The sequence below is a fragment of the Chenopodium album genome, chromosome 2, assembly GCF_948465745.1.
Source record: "Chenopodium album chromosome 2, dcCheAlbu1.1, whole genome shotgun sequence".
Classification (NCBI taxonomy): domain Eukaryota; kingdom Viridiplantae; phylum Streptophyta; class Magnoliopsida; order Caryophyllales; family Amaranthaceae; genus Chenopodium; species Chenopodium album.
Genome location: NC_137835.1, coordinates 3,423,670 through 3,444,653, shown reverse-complemented (window position 1 = coordinate 3,444,653; position 20,984 = coordinate 3,423,670). Strand labels below are relative to the sequence as shown.

Sequence of the window (20,984 nt, the reverse complement as noted above, 5' to 3'; positions counted from 1 at the left end):
TGAATTTTACCAGACCTATTACTTACCTCACCCAAAAGTTCAACCCGATCTGTTACTAACCCGACTCGAAATCAACACGACTTGTTATTGACCCGACCTAAATTCAACCCAAATTGATCCTGACCCGATTTCAAATCACGTTAAATGCAATTTAGACCATCTTATTATTGCTGATCAAAGCATTTTGTCTAGGGAGACCAAGTCGGTCCAGGTTAGCAAAAGAAAGAAGCATCATCCTCAAATTTAAGAATTAAATGTAGTATATATTTGTTGTATGGTCAAAGGAGATAATTATCTTCCTAAATCATAGACTATAGTTCCTTAGTATATTGTCATACATATTATAGTAAAAGGAAATAATTAGCTTGATAAAAAGGATAATTATCTATTTATACTTAGTTGAACCCGAATATGACCTGACTTGGAAATGACCCGACATGATTGTAGCCTGCAAATTATTGACTTGAACATAATCCGACTTGAATCCGAGAATGACCCGACTTGGAAATGACCCAACCTGATTATAACCCGCAAATTATTGACTTGAACCAAACCAGACTTGAACCCGAGAATGACCCGACCAGATTATAACCCGCAAATAATTGACTTGAACCGAACCCGATTCAAACCCGCGAATGACCCGATCTAATTATAACCCGAAAATTATTGACTTGAACCGAACCCGACTCAAACCCGAGAATTACCCTAATATCCCCCGGTAGTCCAATTGGCTGGGTGGAACCATACAATTTGCCTTTAAACGACCAATTTACCGGTTTACAACTTGCACCGATTTCATTAACTCAAGCCTACCACGACACATTTATGACAACATATAATAATCATATATATGGTTCCAAACGGCATTATATGACTTCGAGATGTATATCCTAAAATCTCAATGCTTTTCGACACCGGGCCCCGAAACATTCGAAATTTATTAAAATGCACCTTCAATTTTGGAATTTTTTGACTTTTTTTCGCCCGGAAATAAAAATTGACGAAATGTTTACCATGTTCCTTAATACCCTCTGGGTGTCCAATTGGGTGGGTGGAACCATCCAATTTGCCTTTAAACGACCAATTTACCGGTTTACAACTTGTACCGATTTCATTAGTTCAAGCCTACCACGAACATTTATGACAACAAATAATGATCATATATGGTTCTAAACGGAATTATTTGACCCCGAGATGTATCCCCTATAATCTAAAGGCTTTTCGACATCGGGCCCTGAAACATCCAAAATTTCTCAAAAAAGCGTGGATATTAGTCTTTAATTTTTGGAGATTTTTTTACATTTTTTCGCCCGGAAATAAAAATTTACAAAATGTTTATCATGACCCCTAATACCCCCCGGAAGTCCTATTGGGTGGGTGGAATCATTCAATTTGCATTTAAACGACCAATTTACCGGTTTACAACTTGCACCGATTTCATTAATTCAAGCCTACCTCGAACATTTATGACAACAAATAATGATCATATATGGTTCTAAAAGACATTATATGACCCCAAGATGTATTCTCTAGAATTTCAAGACTTTTCTACACCTTGCCCGGAAGACTCCCAAAATTCTCAAAAAGCGTGGATATAGCCTTCAATTTATGAATTTTTTGACTTTTTCTGCCTAGAAATGAAAATTTCCGAAATGTTTACCATGGCCTCTTATACCCTCCGGGAGTCCAAATTGGGTGGGTGGAACCATCCAATTTGCCTTTAAACGGTTAATTTATCGGTTTACAACTTGCATGCGTCGATTTCATTAACACAAGTCTGGCACAAACATTTATGACAACATATAATGATCATATATGGTTCTAAACGGCATTATATGACCCCGAGATGTATCCCCTATAATCTAAAGGCTTTTCGACACCGGGCCCCGAAACATCCAAAATTTATCAAAAACGCGTGGACATTTAGTCTTCAATTTTAGAGATTTTTTGACTTTTTTTCGCCCGGAAATAAAAATTGCCGAAATGTTTATCATGGTCCTTAACATCCTCCGAGAGTCCAACTGGGTGGGTGGAACTATCCTATTTGCCTTTAAACGACCAATTTACCGATTTACAACTTGCGCCGATTTCATTAACTCAACCCAACCACGAACATTTATGACAACAAATAATGATCATATATGGTTCCAAACGGCATTATATGACCTCGAGATGTATCCCCTAGAATTTCCAGACTTTTCGACACAGGGCCCCGAAACCTCCAAAATTTCTCAAAAAGCGTGGATATTAGTCTTCAATTTTTGATTTTTTTGACTTTTTTTCGCCCGGAAATAAAAATTGTCGAAATGTCTACCATTGTCCCTAACATCCTCCAAGAGTCCAACTGGGTGGGTGGAACTATCCTATTTGCCTTTAAACGACCAATTTACCGGTTTATAACTTGCACCGATTTAATTAATTCAAGCCTACCACGAATATTTATGACAACAAATAATAATCATATATGGTACCAAACGACATTATATGACCCTGAGATGTATTCCCTAGAATTTCAAGACTTTTCGATACAAGGCCCCGAAACCTCCAAAATTTCTCAAAAAACGTGAATATTAGCTTTATTTTTGGAATTTTTAGACTTTTTTCGCCCGGAAATAATAATTGCCGAAATGTTTACCATGATCCCTAATACTCTTCGGGAGTCCAATTGGGTAGGTCGAACCATCAAATTTGCCTTTAAATGGTCTATTTACCGGTTTAGAACTTGCATCGATTTCATTAAATCAAACCTACCACGAACATTTAAGACAACATATAATGATCATATATGGTTCCCAACGTCGTCATTATATGACCCCGAGATGTACGTATTACCTAAGATCTCAAGGCTTTTAGACATCGTGCCCCGAAACCTCCAAAATTTCTCAAAAAGGCGTGGATATAAGCCTTCAATTTTGGAATTTTTGACTTTTTTTCGCCCAAAAATAAAAATTGCAGAAATTTTTACCATGGTCCCTAATACCCTCCTGAAGTCCAATTGAGTGGGTTGAACTATCCAATTTGCCTTTAAAAAGCCAATTTACCGATTTACAACTTGCATCGATTTCATTAAATCAAGCCTACCACGAACATTTATGACAACATATAATGATTATAAATGTCTCCAAACGGCATTATATGACCCCAATATGTATCCCCTAGAATTTTCAGACTTTTCGACACCGGGCCCGAATCCTCTAAAATTTCGTTCTCAAAAAGCGTGGATATTCAATTTCGTAATTTTCGACTTTTTTCGCCCGGAAATAAAAATTGGTGAAATGTTTACCATGATCCTTAATACCTTCTGAGAGTCCCATTGGGTGAGTGGAACAATCCAATTTGCATTTAAACGACCAATTTACCGGTTTAAAACTTACACCGATTTCATTAATAAAAGCCAACCACGAACATTTATGACAATAAATAATGATCATATATGGTTCCAAACGACATTATATGACCTCGAGATGTATCCCCTAGAATTTCAAGAACTTTCTACACAGGGCCCGAAACCTCCAAAATTTCTCAAAAAGCGTGGATATTAGTCTTCAATTTTTGAATTTTTTGACTTTTTTTCGCCCGGAAAAAAAAATTGCCGAAATTTTTACCATGGTCCCTAACATCCTCCGAGAGTCCAACTGGGTGGGTGGAACTATCCTATTTGCCTTTAAACGACCAATTTACCGGTTAATAACTTACACCGATTTAATTAACTCAAGCCTATAACGAATATATTTATGACAAAAAATAATGATCATATATGGTTCCAAACGACATTATATGACCTTAAGATGTATTCCCTAGAATCTCAAGGTTTTTCGATACCGGGCCCCGAAACCTCCAAAATTTCTCAAAAAGCGTGGATATTAGCCTTTATTTTTTGGAGTTTATAGACTTTTTTCGCTTGGAAATAATAATTTCCGAAATGTTTACCTTGATCTCTAATACCCTTCGGGAGTCCAATTGGGTTGGTGGAACCATCCAATTTACCTTTAAACGGTCTATTTACCGGTTTATAACTTGCACCGGTTGCATTAAATCAAGCCTACCACGAACATTTATGACAACATATAATGGTCATATATGGCTCCAAACGTCATTATATGACCCCGAGATGTATTCCCTAAGATCTCAAGGCTTTTCGACACCGTGCCCTGAAATCTCCAAAATTTCTCAAAAAACGTGGAGATATGGTGGGTTGAACTATCCAATTTTGGAATTTTTTGACTTTTTTTCGCCCCAAAATAAAAATTGCCGAATTTTTTACCATGATCCCTAATACCCTCCTGGAGTCCAATATGGTGGGTTGAACTATCCAATTTGCCTTTAAACGACAAATTTACCGGTTTACAAATTGCACTGATTTCATTAAATAAAGCCTACCACGAACATTTATGACAATATATAATGATCATAAATGGCTACAAACGACATTATATGACCCCGAGATGTACCCGTTAGAATTTTCGGACTTTTTGACACCGGGGCCCAAATACTCAAAAATTTCTCAAAAAGCGTAGATATTCAATTTTATAATTTTTGACTTTTTTTCGCCCGGAAATAAAAATTACCGAAACGTTACCATGATCCCTAATACCTTCCGAGAGTCCCATTGGGTGGGTGGAACCATCCAATTTGCATTTAAACGACCACTTTACAACTTGCAATGATTTCATTAACTCAAGCCTATCACGAACATTTATGACAACAACGAATGATCATATATGATTCCAAACGACATTATATGACCCCGAAATATATCCCCTAAAATTTAAAGACTTTTCGACATCGGGCCCCGAAACCTCCAAAATTTCTCAAAAAGCGTGGATATTAGTATTCAATTTTGGAATTTTTTGACTTTTTTCGCCTGAAAATAAAAATTGCCGAAATGGTTACCATGATCTCTAATATCCTCCGGGAGTCCAATTGGGTTGGTGGAACCATCAAATTTGCCTTTAAACGGTCAATTTACCGGTTTACAACTTCCACGGATTTCATTAACTCAAGCATACTACGAACATTATGACAACATATAATGATCATATATGGTTCCAAACTACATTATATGACCCCGAGATGTATCCCCTAAAATATCAAGATTTTTCTACGTTGGGCCCCGAAACCTCCAAAATTTTTCAAAAAATGTGGATTAGCCTTCAACTTTTGGTTTTTTGACTTTTTTTGGTCTAGGAATTAAAATTGCTGAAATGTTTACCATGGTCCCTAATACATTCCGGGAGTCCAATTAAATTGGGTGTGTGGAACCATCCAATTTGCTGTTAAACGACCAATTTACCGGTTTACAAGTTGCACCGATTTCATTAATTCAAGCCTACCACGAACATTTATGACACAAATAATGATCATATATGGTTCCAAACGGCATTATATGACCCCGAGATGTATCCCATAGAATTTCAAGACTTTTCGACACCAGGTCCCGAAACCTCCAAAATTTCTCAAAAAGTGTGGATAATGCTTTCAATTTTGGAATTTTTTGGCTTTTTTTTGCCCGAAAATAAAAATTGCCGAAATGTTTACCATGGTCCTTATTATCCTACGGGAGTCCAATTGGGTGTGTGGAACCATCCAATTTGCCTTTAAATGAACAATTTCCCGGTTTACAACTTGCACCGAGTTACCGGTTTACAACGGCAAATTTAATTTACTTACACCGAACCCGACTTGAACCGAAATTGACCCAAACCGGTTTTAACTCGTCAAAACCCGAATTTAACCCTACTTATTATTACTAACCTAACCTGAATTCAACCCGACCCGTTCCTAATCTGACCCAAACCGGTTTTAACTCGTCAAAACCCAAATGTAACCCGACCGGTTATTAACCCGACCCAAACCCGATAAGAAGTATTACCCGACGTGACCCGACTAAAGCATGACCCAACCCAAACCCGACCCGTATAGTTTATGGAATTAATCCGAATGGACCTGACCCGAGTTGATCCGACCCACTCTTACCGACCCATACCCAACCCGTTTACCCGAAATAACAGCTCTACCCGAAACCTCCAAAATTTCTCAAAAAGCGTGGATATTAGTCTTTAGTTTTGGAATTTTTTAACTTTTTTTCACCCGAAAATAAAAATTGCTGAAATGTTTACCATGGTCCCTAATAACCTCCGGTACTCCAATTGGCTGGGTAGAATCATCCAATTTGCCTTTAAATGACCAATTTACCGGTTTACAACTTGCACCGATTTCATTAACTCAAGTCTACCACGAACATTTATGACAACATATAATGATCATATATGGTTCCAAACGACATTATATGACCTCGAGATGTATCCCCTAAAATCTCAATGCTTTTCGACACCGGGCCCTGAAACATTCGAAATTTCTCAAAAAGCGTGGATAATTAGCCTTCAATTTTGGGATTTTTTTTTACTTTTTTTCGCCCGAATATAAAAATTGACGAAATGTTTACCATGGTCCCTAATACCCTCCGAGAGTCCAATTGGGTGGGTGAAACCATCCAATTTGCCTTTAAATGACCAATTTACCGGTTTACAACTTGCACCGATTTCATTAATTCAAGCCTACCACACGAACATTTATGACAACAAATAATGATCATAAATGGTTCCAAACGGCATTATATGACCCCGAGATGTATCCCCTATAATCTAAAAGCTTTTCGACACCGGGCCCCGAAACCTCCAAAATTTCTCAAAAAACGTGGATATTAGCCTTCAATTTTGGATTTTTTTTTTACTTTTTTTCGCCCGAAAATAAAAATTTTCTAAATGTTTACCATGACCCCTAATATCCTCCGGGAGTCCAATTGGGTGGGTTGAACCATCCTATTTGCATTTAAACCGCTAATTTACCGGTTTACAACTTGCACCGATTTCATTAATTCAGGCGTACCTCGAACATTTATGAAAACAAATAATGATCATATATATATGGTTCCAAAAGACATTATATGACCCCAAGATGTATTCCCTAAAATTTCAAGAATTTTCGACACCTGGCCCTGAAGATTCCAAAAATTCTCAAAAAAGCGTGGATAACTGGATATAGCCTTCAATTTATGAATTTTTTGATTTTTTTTGGCCGAGAAATAAAAATTTCCGAAATGTTTACCATGGTCTCTGATACCCTCTAGGAGTCCAATTGGGTGGGTGGAACTGGGGATGTTCGCAGCGCGGTTTGGTGCGGTTTGGATCATAAACCACACCAAACCGGAAAAGTGCGGTTTGTAATTTTTTCAAACCGCACCAAACCGCACTATTAAAAAAACCGCACCAAACCGCACGGGTGCGGTTTGGTGCGGTACGGTTTAATTGCGGTTTAACCGTATTTTATTAAAATTGAAATTATTCTTTTAAAAACAAAACTTTTATTTTATTTTATAATTATTAGTTTATAATTCAAATATTAAACTCTTTTAATTAATCTTTAATTAACTAATAGTTAAAGATTAGCTCATATAATTTAGTTATTTTATATAATTTTAATGAAAATATAGTATAAAAATCATAAACCGCATTAAAGTGCGGTTTGCGGTGCGGTTTGGTCTCAATATTTTTTGAAACCGCACCAAACCGCAAACCGTGGTTTGGTCATTTTTAAAAACCGCACCGCAAATTTCAAACCGCAAACCGCACCAAACCAGTTTGCGGTTTGGTGCGGTCTAAACCGCACTCCGTACAGCCCTAGGTGGAACCATCTAATTTGCCTTTAAACGGTCAATTTACCAGTTTATAACTTGCGCTGATTTCATTAACTCAAGTCTACCACAAACATTTATGACAACACATAATGATCATATATGGTTCCAAACGGCATTGTATGACCCCGAGATATATCCCCTAGAATTTCTCCAAAATTTCTCAAAAAAGCTTTGATATTAGTATTCAATTTTGGAATTTTTTTACTTTTTTCCGCCCGAAAATAAAAATTGTCTAAATGTTTACCATGGTCCCTAATACCATCCAGAAATCCAATTGGGTGGGTGGAACTATCCTATTTGCCTTTAAATGGCAACTTTACCGGTTTATAACTTGCAGCGATTTTATTAACTCAAGCCTACCACGAACATTTATGACAACAAATAATGTTCATATATGGTTCCTAACGACATTATGACCTTGAGACGTATTCCTTAGAATCTCAAGGTCTTTCGATATCGGGCCCCAAAACCTCCAAAATTTCTCAAAAAGTTTGAATCTTAGTCTTTATTTTTGGAATTTTTAGACTTTTTTCGCCCGGAAATAATAATCGCCCAAATTTTTACCATGATCCCTAGTACTCTTCGGGAGTCCAATTGGGTAGGTGGAACCATATAATTTGCCTTTAAACAGTCTATTTACTGGTTTAGAACTTGCACCAATTTCATTAAATCAAGCCTACCACAAACATTTATGACAACATATAATGATAATATATGGCTCCAAACGTCATTATATGACCCTGAGATGTATTCCCTAAGATCTCAAGGCTTTTCGACACCGTGTCCCGAAACCTCCAAAATTTCTCAAAAAACTTGGGTATAAGCTTTCAATTTTGGAATTTTTTGACTTTTTTTCGCCCAAAAATAAAAAATAGCAGAAATTTTTACCATGGTCCCTAATACCCTCCTGAAGTCCAATTTGGTGGGTTGAACTATCCAATTTGCCTTTAAACGGCCAATTTACCAGTTTACAACTTGCACCGATTTCATTAAATCAAGCCTACCACGAACATTTGTGACAACATATAATGATTATAAATGGCTCCAAACGGCATTATATGACCCCTTGATGTATCCCCTAGAATTTCCAGACTTTTCGACACCGGGCCCGTATCCTCTAAAATTTCTCAAAAAGCGTGGATATTTAATTTTGTAATTTTTGAATTTTTTCCGCCCGGAAATCAAAGTTGCCGAAATGTTTACCATGATCCCTAATACCGTCCGAGAGTCCCATTGGATGGGTGGAACCATCCAATTTGCATTTAAACGACCAATTTACCGGTTTACAACTTACACCTATTTATTAAGTCAAGCCTACCACAAACATTTATGACAACAAATAATGATCATATATGGTTCCAAACGGCATTATATGACCCCGAGATGTATCCCATTGAATTTCAAGACTTTTCGACACCTGGCCTTGAAACCTCGAAAATTTCTCAAAAAACGTGGATATTAGTCTTTAATTTTGGAATTTTTTGACTTTTTTTTTCGTCCGGAAATAAAAATTGCCGAATTGTTTACTATGGTCCCTTATATCCTCCGGGAGTCTAATAGGGTGGTTAGAACTATCCTATTTGCCTTTAAACGGCCATTTTACCAGTTTATAACATTGCACCGATTTAATTAACTCAAGCGTACCACGAACATTTATGCCATCAAATAATGATCATATATGGTTCCAAACGACATTATATGACCCTTAGATGTATTCCATAGAATCTCGCAGGCATTTCGATACCGGGCCCCTAAACCTCCAAAATTTCTCAAAAGCGTGGATATTAGCCTTTATTTTTGGAATTTTTAGACTTTTTTCGCTTGAAATAATAATTGTCGAAATGTTTACCATGATCCCTAATACCCTTCGGGAGTTCAATTGGGTAGGTGGAACCATCCAATTTTCCTTTAAACGATCTATTTACCAGTTTATAACTTGCACTGATTTCATTAAATCAAGCCTACCACGAACATTTATGACAACATATAATGATCATATATGGTTCTAAACGTCATTATATGACCCGGAGATGTATTCCCTAACATCTCATGGCTTTTCGACGCCGCGCTCGGAAACCTCCAAAATTTCTCAAAAAGCGTGGATATAAGCCTTCAATTTTGGAATTTTTGACTTTTTTTTTTCACCCAATAATAAAAATTGCAGAAATTTTTACCATGGTCCCTAACACCCTCTTGAAGTCCAATTGGGTGGGTTGAACTATCCAATTTGCCTTTAAACGACCAATTTACGATTTTACAACTTGTACCAATTTCATTAAATCAAGCCTACCACGAACATTTATGACAATATATAATGATCATAAATGGCTCCAAACGACATTATATGACCCCGAGATGTATCCCCCAGGATTTCTTGACTTTTCGACACCGGGCCCGAATCCTCCAAAATTTCTCAAAAAGCGTGGATATTCAATTTTGTAATTTTTGACTTTTTTTACCCGGAAATAAAAATTGCCGAAATGTTTACCATGATCCCTAATATCGTCCGAGAGTCCCATTGAGTTGGTGGAACCATCCAATTTGCATTTAAATGACCAATTTATTACCGGTTTACAACTTGCACTGATTTTTGACAACAAATAATGATCATCAACTCAAGTCTACCACGAACATTTTTGACAACAAAAAATGATCATATATGGTTCCAAACGGCATTATATGACCCGAGATATATCCTCTAGAATTTCAAGACTTTTCGACACTAGGCCCCGAAATCTCGAAAATTTCTCAAAGTGGATATTAGTATTCAATTTTGGAAATTTTTTTGACTTTTCTTCGCCCGAAAATAAAAATTGCCGAAATGTTTATCATGGTCTCTAATACATTTCGGGAGTCCAGTTGGGTGTGTGGAACCATCCAATTTGCTGTTAAACGACCAATTTACCGGTTTACAACTTATAGTGATTTCATTAATTCTAACCTACCACGAACATTTATGACAACAAATAATGATCATATATGGTTCCAAATGACATTATATGATCTCGAGATGTATCCCATAAAATTTCAAGACTTTTCGATACCGGCACTAGTAGAAAAATGTACATTTGCGTCGCCATATTTGCGTCACTCATTCTAAGGAGCGAAGCAAATGTTTATTTTTACCATCCTGTTAAGTTATTTGCGTCGCATGTTATTCAAGAAGCGACGCAAAACTCAAGTGCATTTCAGCTTTCTCTCATTTGCGTCGCTCTTATTTATTAAAGCGACGCAATTAATAAACTTATTTGCGTCACTCATTTGTTAACAAGCGACGCAAATAAGTGATTAAGTAATTTGCGTCACGCTTTTACTACATGAGCGACGCATATGAGCTGTTTACAATATCATAAACAAGGTTATTTGCGTCGCTTTTTTTATAATAAAGTGACGCAAATAACTCTTTTGGCTTTAGGTTTTCTGCGTTTTTTTACCTTAGTTTTTCATCACATACGCCTACATTCACTAAACAAAAAGAAAAAAAAAACAAGAGTTCTTCAATTCCAGTGAATTGCTACAGCAAAACACCCACAAATTCGTCTCTGAAATCCAACAAATTAGGCCAAAAAACTGCGATTCCCAGCAAATTTAACATCTAAATTAAAATTGCAGTCAAGTTGAAGCAAATCCGAGCAATTTCGAGCAAAAATTTAGACCAAAAACCCTAAGAAATTCGAACCCTTAAACCCAGAAAAATTGATTGTTTCCGACCATAAATCCCCCATTTCGAGCAAAAATCAACTCAAAAGCATACGAATTCGAACCCAGAAACCCCAAAAAATTCCTTTTTTAAGATTCATCTGATTTGTGCTTTCTGGAATCCTGATTCGTGTTTTTCTTTGGCGTCCTAGAAATTTTGAGCGAAATTCTGACGGTTACTACAGTAAGTCAACTGGAAAGTTCTGGATTTACAGGTATAAACTCAACTATTTCTGGAATTTTACCTGAATTTCTTAAATTGAGTTAAATTAATTAATTAGCTTTAAAACTTCAATGATGTTTTTTATATGTGTTTTTTTTAAATATTGATTACTCGGTCTATGAAGTATTTTCTGGATTGTAATATTTTACTTGTTTGGGTAAGATTAATAAATATGGTGAATGAAGCCACAGCCAATATACCTGGTTGGGAAAATCTGTAATTACATTATAACACATTCTCTGAGGATAACATACATTCATGGAAATTCTTATATAAAGCATAGGACTGCTATTGAGATTTTGTTAAAGAGCAAAGTTGCATATGAAGTGTTGCAGTGGTGCAGAAGATATATGAACAGAGAAGATAGAAAAACGCGATACAGGAGTGACAGTCAGACAGTCCATTCGTGGTGCATAATTGCATTCTTATAGAAATGTGTATGGGTTCTGAAATTTGTGATCAGTGTTAATTATATTTCCCATATTTATGATAATGTTACACTCCAAATTACACCCAAAAAAAAAAAAAATATTTTACTTGTTTTTTCAATGTGAATAATATTTAAAAGTAAGTGATATTTAATAAAATAAAATAAAATAAATAAATAAAAAATCTAGGTGAAGTCATTTAGAAGTAAAATTGAAGTTTCTGTCTATCTGAATTGACTGCTTTTTAGTTCTAGCAGTTTTTACATTTACTCCCTTTGTCCGGATGATCAGATTTGGTTGTCATGACTTATGAGCATATAGTCCAATTACGCTATCAACATGACTATTAATTTGGTGATTGGAGTCGGTGAGTATTGGATAATTGTTTTCTTTTTGTTCGCATCGGAGAAGTATGGAAAATCTCATGTGAAGTATGTTTGGGTTTATCTATGGCACCGATCTCGAATACTGCATAGGGAGACAATAGACGATTACAGAGTGGTATTTCTATTGATTGATTTGGATGCTTGTGCCGCGTTACGTGGCAACACATGATGTTTGTCAAACTAAGTACACCAGTCAAATATTTTGTTTACAATATACAGAAAACTTATGATCCATATTGAATTTCAGATTATTTTAAGTTGGACTATGATATCCAGATCATTTGGCGAATATGTTTGTTTATATATGTGTTTTTTGGGACTCGCTGATGCATGTCCAATGGTTTTATAAAATTTGAATTTTATAATATATATTGCGAGTTCACTTCAAGTTCAATTTTCTGTGGTGATACTATGAAATCTTGTTGCATGACCATTGTAATTGTATTAGATTTGCTGTGCTCTTGATTGAAAAGAGAGATGAAGAAGGGCAATTACAAGTATTATCAGCTGCACTTGAGGTAAAATACTAAAATCCTCTGGTTCCTTTCAACTGCCCTTTGTATTAAGTTTCTGTCTTATGTGTTGATGCAATTAAAACTATAGCAATCTTATAATGCTTGCTCAGATTCAACTGTTCAATGGGATCATTTTGCATTTATGTTTGAGAATGTAGGAATATATTAATAAATTTTGATTGAATACAGTGGCCAACAATTACTAAATCTATTTGGAAAACTTAAAAGATAATTTAAAATCGAGGAGTATTTGCGATGCTCATGGATTGAGGTTACAAATTGTTTAAGTATAATAATGCAGAAGTGCTACTTTTATAGTTTTATTTGCTGGGTAAAAAGTTTGATTTATTCTCTGGTTGCAGATTGCTGAAGCAGAGAGTATTGATCTAGATTCAAAATTTCGTGCCCTGGTTGCTATTGGATCATTGGTATGTTGTCTTCTTATATCTGTTGTGTTATGAGAATGCCACAGCCCACTGGGTAATGTCAAGAGATACTTTCAAGTATAAAGAGGTTGTTTTTAACTTTGATGGCAATAAAACATTAGCTTTGCAGCTGTTATAAGGTTGTTAATTCATTGGACTGAAAATTTCACATACTTTAGGCGACAAAAAGGTACTTCCCATCCGTTGGACCTAGCTAAGGTGACCTTCAATCAGTCATCAAGTTAAAAAAACTATAAATCAATATCCCATCCATTAAACAACCACCTTGTTCAACCCTTAATTAAAAAAAAAAATTCAAAATAACAACTAGCATTTATTTCACATGGCAGATTAAGTTGGACCTAGCATTTAACACTCGTTTCAGGTCTTCAAGTTTTACACCATGATTGGCTAATAAGCAATGTCGAATAACAACTTTTATGTCACATGGCAGATTAAGTTGAATCAACTATGTTGGTTTAATATATGTAATTTTTTATGGCAGATTCTTAATTATGCGGAAGTGAATTCCACAAGTTGCTCGAGGTTCTGGTTGTGGACAAACGATTAAGGCGGTAGTACGCATACGAGATTGTCTTCACTTGTGGTATATATATCTGAACCATTCTTTGCAATATTAACCAATTTGTTCTAGTTAATTGGTATAATGATTGTGAATTGTATGAGATTTTTAATTGTGATATAATTGATTGGAATTGCAATAATACTTGCATCATTGGCTTAGATACCCGTTCAGGGCTTACTCATTAGGAGTAAGTCTTGAATAGTCCCCGGTTTCAAATGTGTAGTGCTTTTCGAAGTTTTAAGGCATTAAGTGGACAATCTAGGGGAAGTAAATTGACATGGCATTTGGGACAGGTTACCTTAATTTCTTACCCTAACTTTTAGTTTCTTAATAATTGAAGTATAGCAATTTAATTCAACTTACAAATATATTACATGTAGTGTCCTCAACAATTGGGTGGACGTGAGTGTGGCTACTACGTCATGCGTTATATGTACGAAATACTTGAACATCACCATAGCAGTGAAGATCTTATTCAGGTATGAGTTGTCAAATATTTCATTTTTGTTTGATAAATACAATTTGATGTTAGCTACAATCTTGAATTAAAACTTTCCTCTTGTATATTTGTTGTGTTGATAGGATTTTTCAAGAACTACACCGTACACCGAGGAGGAGATAAATGAGATCCCAGATATTTGGGCAGAGTATTTTATATGTAATGTTGAACTTTAAATTTACCACTTAGCGCATGTTTGACTCTTGTTTTGGATTATAGGCTTGAAATGAAGTAATTTGGTTAATTGGTGTTGGGATGATAAGTATAATGTCTATGATATTGAGATGTAAATTATTGGACAGGTTGTTAATATAATGCCGTCATTCCCAATTTTATGGGTAGGCCAAATTACAAAGGAGACTTTGCCGAAATTTACATTTGCATTATTCAATAATATTGCATTTTAATTTCAATTATATTAGCGTTAGCATATTACTTTATACCTAGGAAAACAGGTACTACAAAAATATACAAGGCAATTATTATATTATAATTAAAAAAAAAAAAAATTCACCTCATTTGCGTCACTCATTAAACAAACAAGTGACGCAAATACAGCAATTTTGTATTGTCTACTCAGTCATTTGCGTCACTCCTATATAAACAAGTGACGCAAATAACAAAACATAAGTTTATTGGAAGAGTTATTTGCGTCGCTTGTTTATAAAGAAGCGACGCAAATAACAAAAAAGTTTATCTTAAGAGTCATTTGCGTCGCTTGTTAATAAATGAGCGACGCAAATAACTAAAAATATTTATCAGAAAAGTCATTTGCGTCGCTCTTTTATAAAGGAGTGACGCAAATAACAAAAAATAAGTTTATTTGAAGAGTTATTTGCGTCGCTCCTTTATAAAAGAGTGACGCAAATAACAAAAAATAAGTTTATCAGAAGAGTTATTTGCGTCGCTCCTTTATTAAAGAGTGACGCAAATAACAAAAAATAAGGTTATAAGAAGAGTCATTTGCGTCGCTTATTTATAAAGGAGCGACGCAAATGACAAAAAATAAATTTATCAAAAAAGTCATTTGCGTCGCTTGTTTATAAAGGAGCGACGCAAATGACTCTTATTTGCGTCGCGCCTAGGAGCGACGCAAATGACTTAAAAGTCATTTGCGTCGCGAGCAGTCGCGTCGCTCATAGAAGCGACGCAAATACACTATAAATGAGCGACGCAAATAAGCCTTTTTCTACTAGTGCGGGTCCCGAAACCTCCAAAATATCTTAAAAAGTGTGGATATCCTTCAATTTTGGAATTTTTTGATTTTTTTTTTGCCCGGAAATAAAAATTGCCGAAATGTTTACCATGGTCCTTAATATCCTACGGGAGTCCAATTGGGTGTGTGGAACCATCCAATTTGCTGTTAAACGATCAATTTACCGGTTTACAACTTGCACCGAGTTACCGGTTTACAACGACCAAATTAATTGACTTGCACTGAATCCGACTTGAACCGAAATTGACCCAAACCCGTTTTAACCCGTCAAAACCCGAATTTAACCCGTCTTGTTACTAACCTAACCTGAATTCAATTTTATCCAATATCTGATTAAATTTGAAGGGTCTTTTTTCTTCATTTTATCCAAAAATTAATTTCTACCTTTCTTTGATTCTGGAAAAGATTAATGTCTACCTCCTAATTAATGTAGTGGACGGATTTTTTTTTGTTTTATTTAACCATCTAATTAATTAATTGAATTTAATTTATTAATGTATTAGTCAGATATTCAATTTTTTTTAGGAAAAATTTCAAAGTATAACTTTTAAGGGTATTCGTTGTTAAAATATCTTAAAAATATAAAAATAAATAAATAAAAATAAAAAAAAAAATTACTACTGTATATTTGTCAATTCAGATAACAACAACTAATGATAAATGTGGTAAATAATAAGTTCTCAAATGTGCACCAATACTCTTATAGGGTTATATACATTTTTTTTTATTATCTTGTGTAGTAATTATCCGGGATTTTTTCAATGATTAAGAAAATATAAATAGAGTTACATATATATAAAGTAATATAATTATATCTATCTTTAAATCAGCTAAAAATTATTATAATAAGGAGCTGTAAATATGGGGGAAGAAGATGACGTAATTGCCTCACACTCTCAACTTCATGTTAAACCCTTCTCCGATCTTGTTTCAGGTATTGTTTCTATAGTGGCTGGCAGTTTTGTCACTAAATCACAACAATACGAGTTCATATGAAAATTTATACTAAAAATTAATAGTTTAAAACCAATGTATAATGCCTGAATAGTAAAGATATTCTAAAATCGTTTTAATTTAAGGATGTATGACGAGAAAAACACGCAATCGGTGTAATCAAGCTTATCTATTCCAAATCTTTTTTAGCATTTTCCCACATTAGGATATGAGATGGGACTGTATATGTTTTGGTCAAATTTCGAAAAACGGATAAATTTTTGTATATGCATTCTAGCTCAATTAGGTAATGTATAATTTTTGAATGTATAGCTTTAAAAACATGTATGAATACTCTAATATGGGTTATATACATTTTGGTCAAACAACAAGATATCAAATGCTAAAAAAAACATGCATCAATAAAAAATGTGGGTTACATACATTTATCTATCTTGTGCTGTAATTGGTAAATATAGATTGGTTACAAATTTTTTAATACTACGTATATTTAAATCAGCTAATTAGTAGTATAGAGTTTTATTACGGATTAATCAGGAGTTTAGAGAGAAAATATGGGGGAAGAACACTCTCATTCTCATGATAAACCCTTCTCTGATCCTGTTTCTGGTATTATTTTTATACCATTAATTTTTACTTCTTCATGTTTTTCTATGATATTATTAGAGATTAAATATCTTTTATGTTTTTCATATGATATTACTATTAAGGATTATATGTGTTTAATATTTTTAAAAAAGTTATGATTGTTAGAGATTATAAGTGCTCAAAGTTTTTCACATGACAATATTATTAAGGTTTATATGCGTTTGATATTTTCTTTTTATTCAACCCAATATATTAAAGAGTAAGTATCTGAACATTTTAACCAACAAAGCTAGTTATCGACTGATATATATGGTTGTTATCAATCAAATGTTTGTAGGAGAAGAAATCAATGACAGCCCGATAGAAGAGGTGAGGCTAACAGTCCCAATAACAGATGATACAGCATGGTAGGTACTTGGTATAGCCTCCTGCATCATCCTGTCATTCGCGAACAAATTCTTCGGCTTCAGGGCAAATCCTCTATTTGTATCTTCAGTCACAGCTCAAATTGCCGTGGTACCAATAGGGAAATTAATGGCTGCAACATTACCAACAAAACAATTCACCATACCCTTCACAAGTTGGTCTTTTACGTTAAACCCGGGCCCTTTTAACCTGAAAGAACATGTGTTGATAACTATGTTTGCGAGTTGTGGCTCTGGTGGTGTTTATGCTGATCATATCATCATTTCCGTTAAAGCTTACTATCATCAAGGTTTAAAGTTCATTGCCGCCTTTTTCCTTGTTCTAACTACTCAGGTACGTACATGTACATTCAATGTTTGTTTAACTCTTTCGTGTCTGTGTATTTAGATGATCTTGTGTATGTAGTAATTATTGGAATGATGTTTGATTTTAGCTACTTGGTTACGGATGGGCTGGTCTATTCCGAAAGTACCTAGTGGATTCGCCGTACATGTGGTGGCCTGGGAACCTCGTTCAAGTCTCCCTCTTCAGGTTCACTAATTTTCGTATACTTAGCTAATGAACGAACCTATGTTGCTAGTTAAGTGGTTTCATTTACATGGAGTTTTTCGGGTTTTACAGGGCATTGCACGAAAAGGAAAAGAGAAAAAAGGGTGGACTTACAAGACAACAATTCTTTCTCATAACAATCATATCTAGTTATGCATATTACATAGTTCCAGGCTACCTTTTTCCTTCAATAAGTTGTCTTTCAGTGTTATGTTGGATATTTAAAAAGAACATGACAATGCAACAAGTTGGATCTGGTCTCCATGGCTTTGGCATAGGCGCCTTTTCGTTCGATTGGAGTGCCGTGGTTAGCTTTCTTGGCAATCCTCTTGCTGTTCCTCCTTCAGGCATAATAAACGTATTGGTCGGATATGTCTTGTTGGTTTATATAATTCTTCCTATTTCGTACTATGGAAATCTTTACGAGGCTAGGAGATTTCCCTTGATCTCCTCAAGATCATATGACTTTTCCGGTCAGGTTTATAATATTTCTCGCATCATGGATCGTAAGACCTTCACCTTCAACAATTTAGCCTACGCTTCCTATAGCAAGCTCTATATGAGTGTTTTATTTGCTTTGAACTACGGGCTGTCGTTTGCCACTGTAACGGCTACCATCTCACATGTTGCTCTCTTTCATGGAAAGTAAGTCCATCTATCCCACCATCACTATTTATATATCTTAGCTGTCAGTCTTGACAGCAGTGAATATTGTCTTTGAAAATTCCAATTCATTGTCTGTTGTTATGTATATATAGGTCGATAATGGAGTTGTGGAGTAAAACTCGGGCTAAGGTAAAGGATGCGGATGTGCATCTCAGAATAATGAAAAAGAATTATGAGCAAGTTCCGCAGTGGTGGTTTCATGTACTGTTAGTCGTTACATTTGGTCTCTCGTTGCTCGCTTGTGAGGGCTTTGGTGGGCAGATTCAACTTCCCTGGTGGGGATTAATCTTAGCTTGTGCAATTGCATTTGTTTTCACATTACCCATTGGCATTATAACCGCTACAACAAACATGGTATGTATTGAAATTTGATTCATACAACTATACTAGCTAGTTTGTCTCACTCATAATAAGCTAGTTAAGTAAGCTTTTTGTAAGTTTGGGAGTGATTTATGTGCTTATTCCTCTGTTTTCTCTGCTTGTTCGACAGCAACCTGGACTAAATGTGATAACCGAGCTTATTATTGGGTATCTTTTTCCGGGAAGGCCTCTTGCTAATGTGTCTTTCAAAACATATGGTTATATAAGCATGACTCAAGCACTCACTCTTATCCAAGATTTTAAGTTGGGACATTACATGAAAATTCCTCCCAAGTCCATGTTTCTTGTACAGGTATCAATCATATCTAACACCAATTTACTTATACATCCTCCGTTTTTATTTAGTTGCAATGTTTGTTAATTCATAACTCAAATAATCCTGTTTTATGGCATGTTTAGCTAGTGGGAACCATAGTGTCATCACAAGTCTACCTAGGCACAACATGGTGGCTCCTCTCTGGAGTTAAGTACATATGTGACGTTGAAAATCTTCCTGAGGGTAGCCCTTGGACATGTCCAAATGACGCCGTATTCTTCAATGCATCAATCATATGGGGAGTTATTGGTCCGGCCAAAATGTTTGGACCAAACTCAGTGTATTCAGGGCTAAACTGGTTCTTCCTAGTTGGGTTGCTGGCCCCTGTCCCTGTATGGGTTCTGTCTCGAAAGTATCCTGAAAAGAAATGGATAAGGTATATAAACATGCCTGTTATATTCCTTGGAGCAGTAGGAATACCGCCTGCTCGGTCTATAAACTACGTGACATGGGGACTAGTCGGACTATTCTTCAACTGTTATGTGTACTCTAGGTACAAGGGATGGTGGGCGAAGTGCAACTATGTCTTAGCAGCTGGTTTGGATACTGGTGTTGCTTTCATGGGGATGCTCCTCTACATTCTCCAAGGAAATAACATCTACGGGCCGAATTGGTGGGGAATGCCACAAGACGACTACTGTCCGTTGGCTACTTGTCCTTCTGCCCCAGGAATTGTGGCTGATGGCTGCCCTGTTATCTCATGATATGCGCGATTTCAGCTTATGTAAATTAGGATTTCAAGCTAGAATTGCTTAGTTCATTATGTGTGTGTTTTTTTTTTAAAAAAAAATTGTAATTATTAAATACTTTATCTAGCCATATAAAATAGCCAGGATTATTAGAGTGCCAACATGTGACAAATTATATAAATAAGTTACCTGAAACTCCTAGCAAGTAAAAATACTACAAGGAGGTTCTAAAATTATGTTGTCCATTATTTTTTTAAAATGTGTGTTTGTATTCATTTGTAGGCTCAAAAGAACTATTTGTGAATATACTAGTATATACATTTTACAACGAGCAATTTTAGCCAAGACAATCTTACAAACATTATATACTGTATTTTGACTTTTGAGATGTTTATTGTGATCCTTAAAAATGTGATTATAGTCCTACAAATTTACTTTGATATCATATAGCTTATGTATATTATTACAAATGTCCACGGAATTGAAGGAGAGAAAAAGAAGAAAGAAGAGAAAAGAAAAGAAAAGACAGCATAAGTTACGTTGTAGCATCTCATGTAGGCTAGTAGTTTAAGGATCGAGATTCAAATAACTAACAACAGTTGTTGAAGCCAAGAGATTCGCTCTAATTGCCAAAAATAGAATGTAGTTTTTCTGGACATCTTCACTTGTCTGAGAAACAGTTTTAGTTAACAAACTACATTTAAAAGGGATTATATAGAAACCTTGGAGAATTGTATTTTTT

At 35.3% G+C, this 20,984-nt stretch overlaps 1 long non-coding RNA gene and 1 pseudogene across 1 annotated transcript; both read left to right on the top strand.

The window, feature by feature from the left end:
* Positions 1-12,880: 12,880 nt before the first annotated feature.
* On the top strand, positions 12,881-14,897 carry LOC145579887 (uncharacterized). Its single transcript, XR_014099241.1, has 5 exons — positions 12,881-12,950; positions 13,310-13,375; positions 13,878-13,979; positions 14,339-14,437; positions 14,541-14,897. It is a non-coding gene; the product is annotated as an uncharacterized LOC145579887 (long non-coding RNA).
* A 1,637-nt stretch (positions 14,898-16,534) lies between these two features.
* LOC145606318 (oligopeptide transporter 5-like) lies at positions 16,535-20,257 on the top strand (annotated as a pseudogene).
* The last annotated feature ends 727 nt before the right edge of the window (positions 20,258-20,984 follow it).